Below are 5,161 nucleotides of genomic sequence, written 5' to 3' on the forward strand. Positions count from 1 at the left end.
AGCGTACGTTTGGAGCGTTATGGGCATGGCCCTCCAACGAGCTCGGGATTTTGACGATCTAACGCACCAACTGGGCAGAATTTGTGGCGGTATCCCTCAGGAGGACATCCAATAACACTGTAAATCAATGGGAATCCGAATAACTGACCTGCATAAGGGCTAGAGGTGGACCAAAGTGTTATTGACTTTCTCGATTTGTGAGGCTCTTTCTCTTGAATGAAAAATCCAGTTTTTCTTAAACTGTAATAATTCGTTTGTTTATATATGTACATCACACCTACAGATCTCCGCTTCATTCTGATAATTTCTTCGCAGCATATCGCTTTTTTTACCTCTGTTTGTCTTAGAACGTATTACAACGGAAATCTGTTGTAATCGTCAAAGAATATTGTGCAACAAGTACAGTACAAAAAACATAGGTGTATGTTGTTTTACTTACAGATATGTGCATAAGATATCTTCTAAGGTCGCACTTGAATAATGTCACTACTACTAGTACCGTATCCCTGTATGTGGTGCCCATAGTACGTTGTTGCGTACGACTAAGGGACCGTAAGTTTTTGTACATGAATGTTGCGAACTTGCATACCTCACAATGTATTGGGATGCCTGGAACATGTGCTACGTCAATTCATGAGATAGCTGGCTGGAGGCTTGTACGATCGCAGACACGCTCGGTGGATGACAAATCAGGAAGTCGGGCATGCCAGGCAATGATACTTACATACCTGAGGCGCTTGTTCAGTGATATGCGGTTTTGGGGTTTGCATTGTCATGTTGGAATATGGTCTTTATCCCAGTGGTCATAAAGGTTTTTACACTCTTGCCACACTGTTATCCTCAATGCATTTTGGAGTCATTGCGCTACAGCCAGATTTTTGTGCGATCTGGAGGTATGATGTTGTCACATCCCTCAGGCCAATAATTCGATCTTTCTTAAAGTCCGAAAGATGACGATAAGTTGCACGTGCGCGACCTCTGAGCGTTATGTGTACCGATCACATCCATAAAAGTCTCAGCAACGTTAGACACAGGCAATGTAATCACTGGCTTTGTGCTGTATTGAAGTTAAATCGCACAAGGATAAAATTTTGATTACATATCACAAACGTGTGGAAACACTAGAGTTCCAGTTTGGTAGCGTTCAATCATGATGTTGATTCGAATCGATGTAGCTTGAAAATCGAGACGATTCTATTCAGACGCTGCCGCGATGGATGCCTCCGCCATCGAGATCGGGAGTAAAAACCAGTGGCTGGCGGGATATCGGAGACACTCATTGGAAGCTCGAGTATTTTATCGAAGTGACGTGGCGAGAATACAGAGAAGATTTATTGGAATCCAAAGCTGTTCACACGAGATTCGGTATGGACATGATGACCTTCTTCTTCGACTGCAATGGATCTTCGCTCTTTGAGTTCCCGAGCATGGAGCCGCAATCAGTGCGCAGCGCTATGAAGACAGTTTGGAGAAAGTGCGCACGCCATAATGCCAAAACACCGGGAATGCTGTCGGATGGAATCATTCTGTAGCACGGCCGCCCCACACTGCCAATCGAATGAAGGCTGTGATTAAGCTGTTTGGTTGGGAAACACTGCAACATCCTCTGTACAGTCCGAATGTTCGCAGTGGAATTTTCGCATCTTTGGTGACCTGAATAATGATACTAATGGAGTGGGTTTCAGTGGCATCCGTATGTACAAGAGTGCGTGTCATTCTGGTGTTTCTAAAACTAAAACTAAACTCCTGCCGAACAGACCATGGAGACCCAACGATACCGACCGGCCGCCGTGTCATCCTCAGCCCATAGGCGTCATTGGAGGCGGATATGGAGTGGTCAGCACACCGCTCTTCCCGCCGAGACCGGAGCCGCTACTTCTCAATAAAGTAACTCCTCAATTTGCTTCACAAGGGCTGAGAGCACCCCGCTTGGCAACAACGCTCGGCAGACCGCATGGTCACCCATCCAACTGCTAGCCCAGCCCGACAGCGCTTATCTTCGGTGATCTGACGGGAACCGGTGTTACCACTGCGGCAAGGCAGTTGGCACTGTTGTGTTCCTACAAAACAGAAATTGATCGTCTCGTCTCCCAGTGGGATGTATTTCGCGATGCGTGTGGTGATTACTTTCGAACGGAACCATTTCATGGTGCTTTGTATTGGGCGTTGGATTTTAATTTGACTGTCCCTTGTACATTTTTTTTTTAAATTGTGTTGGAACACACATAACATATCAATGGGGCAAGTTGAAAATTTGTGTCGGACAGAAATTAGAACTCGGGTCTCCTGATTACTAGGCAGATGCATTGACCACTACGCCATCTGGACACTGTGATCACGGCAAACGCACAGACTACCCTAACATATCGGTCGTCAGACCCAGATTCCCAGCTTACACCACACACTATTGATGTAGATCCCTGCTCATTAGCCTTATTACTCGTGGCATCTCGCCGATTCCTGTAACAGTTACAGCTGGGCGTGATCTGCGGTGATTGGATCATTGGCACTTTCCTCCGCAAACATACATGTTGTGTCTGTTCTTTTGAACATGCCCGAAAGAAAAGATATCACATGAATATAACCAATTCCAGCGTCTCAAGATCTGCGAAGCTGCAGTTAAACGGGAAGCCAAATCAGTGTCGTCTCCCAACTTTTGAACGGCGCCCTCGTGAGAAATCCCGACGGAGGGTATTTCCGCGCCGGCCCTCCTTTCCGAGCAGCGGTGAAAATGAAGCAGCGAGGCGCCACGAGTGTCCCGTAATTTACGAGGGAAGCGGGCCGCCTCTGCGGTATAATCCGGGCCGCAATATAGTGAGGCGGCTAAGTTACGGCCGGCCGCATCCATCGACGCGTCAGAGAAGCGCCCGCCGCGGATTTAGCACGCGGCAGGGTGTGCCCGCCGCCGCCGCTGCCGCTGCTGCCGCGTGGGCCCATTGTCTGCAGTCTGGGCTCTGCCGGCTCATTACGGCAGCGGCGGGGCCCGGGCCAACGACATCTGCCGTTAGCCATCCTCAAATAAACAACTGTCACCCATTTATGAACTGGGCGATGATACAGAGCTGCTCCCTAATGTGGAGAGAGTCATATCCCGTAGCATTATTCACGTTATACCAGATGTATATACGACTAACTTCCTGGTCAACGACTGGGAGCTGATAGAATGTAACAGTAAACATCCCACAGATGGTGCTTTAATGAATCGAACTCCTGTGCCGTGTCGAATGGCACAGCTATTTTCCCCAGGCCAAAGATATGGCCATTGGTGTGAGTAGTACCGGCAGCACCAGAGGGAGATAAGGGTGGAAACCATGGCGCGACTGGAAGAATGGATGGATGAGGAAGTTAGTCAGTTTATGGAGTGGCACGGAGGAAGTCCGTTCTGGATGGAGCCAAAGTCCGAGAGCCTCAAGGGGCTACCGCGTGTTTCGGTACCGGACGAGACGACAATCAGCATGTGTGGAGCTGCCGTGCTGACAACAATCTGGGTGGAGCAGTTGCCGTCTTTCCTGGTCATTGCAGCGGATTCGAGGTGACAATTTCGGCGGATCGTAAATAGCAAATATGAATGATTTTGCAGTTAACGGTAGCACCCTGATGGCCTTGGCTTAAGGCATTGCACCATCTTATGTTCGAATCTGCGTTAAGTGTTGCCAAATGTAAATAATTTCCTGCATGGAGCTCGGTGAGCTCTGAGTTACGTCTCGTATGTTTTTATCTCAGGCGGGGAGTGCGGCAGATTACTTTTTCGACAGCGGGCGAGGTGATACGTGTGACTGGTTTAAGTCTGTTGTGTTTCACTTCATGCAAGACCTGGCTGATGTGTGTGTTAACTTTCACCTTACAAACACCTTGCAGTCCCCGTTCTTGAGGTTATTTGCTGTATTGCACGTCCTGTACAGTACCACTGGATCATAGCGTCTGACTTCTTCACCTTTGACAGTAGGCGGCTGCCGAAAAAGAGCTTCGATTTATTTAAGCTGCTAAAATCACGTTCTTAGTTTTTCGATAAATCTTTTGTGTAATAATAACGCTGTTTCGACCAAGCAAATTCATTTAAAAACTGCGGGTGATACAGAAATCACATAAGCAGTAGCTCGAGGAAAGATCACAGCATACAGATTTGACGATGCAGAATTACTGTTGTTATGTATAATCATCAATTGTTCTGGAGTTGACACTGCTGTCGGCGCATATCTAGATGTGCATAGCGACATGTTCCACAAATAAACTACCTAAACAACTCTTCCAGTTTCCACAAACATTTCTCATCGGCCTAAATGGTTAGAAGTGGAACGTGCTGTTTCACAGAATCGACATGTTACGCCACAGGTGCCCCCAGTGTGACGAAAGATGTTGTGTGCTCAGTTTACATCAGTAATTACAACATCGGATAAAGTTAAAAATTATTCACTAACTAATAACAGTATTACTCTCATTTGATTATTATTATTATTATTGCTATTATCTACACTTAAGGTCCTTAAAGACAAACCCATTTTTATTTCTTCAAACATCTATTATATGTTTAGGTATATTTCTTATATTTCAGTCCTTTCAGTTAGTGAATATTAGGTTTTCCAGGATGAACTTGACTTCGCAGTGTCTCTACTTACTTATCTGTATATATTACAAGAATAACCATCACATTCAACATTCTTCTTCTATGTAACATATACCTGACTCATCATTTGTTACGTGCTCTTCCATTTTTTTCATGATTCGCGAAAGCTTACCTCTCCTTTTTGCATTTTCACTTTGGAACTGATTTATCACGTATTTCGGCTTGCTTAGTTAAAAGACAGAGCGCCTCTTTAATAGCCCCTTTTCACATTCAACTCACTTCTTTCAAAATACTGATGTATGACTATTCTATTTTAACACGCGATAACCTAGTAATTGGCTTTTCCATTTCGAATTTTATTGTTCTATTTATATCGAATTTCCCTTTTACTATCGCCCAATTATTTTATACGTACATTCTTTCCTTTTCGTAGATAAAAACATCATCAGAGATGTTTGTGCTGCCTGATTTAGGTATATCATTATAACAGTACTCTTACTGAAAGCATTTACTTTGCTTTTAATTGTTTGATCAGAACACTACAAGTTTCTCAAATATATTGGGACATAAAATATTTATATTTATCTTTATCATAAG

General features: G+C 44.8%; 1 pseudogene; it reads right to left on the reverse strand.

Moving 5' to 3' along the window:
- Nucleotides 1-1,930: 1,930 nt before the first annotated feature.
- On the reverse strand, nucleotides 1,931-2,048 carry LOC126459079 (5S ribosomal RNA; annotated as a pseudogene).
- Nucleotides 2,049-5,161: the final 3,113 nt, after the last annotated feature.

Source organism: Schistocerca serialis, chromosome 2 (genome assembly GCF_023864345.2).
Source record: "Schistocerca serialis cubense isolate TAMUIC-IGC-003099 chromosome 2, iqSchSeri2.2, whole genome shotgun sequence".
Taxonomy (NCBI): domain Eukaryota; kingdom Metazoa; phylum Arthropoda; class Insecta; order Orthoptera; family Acrididae; genus Schistocerca; species Schistocerca serialis.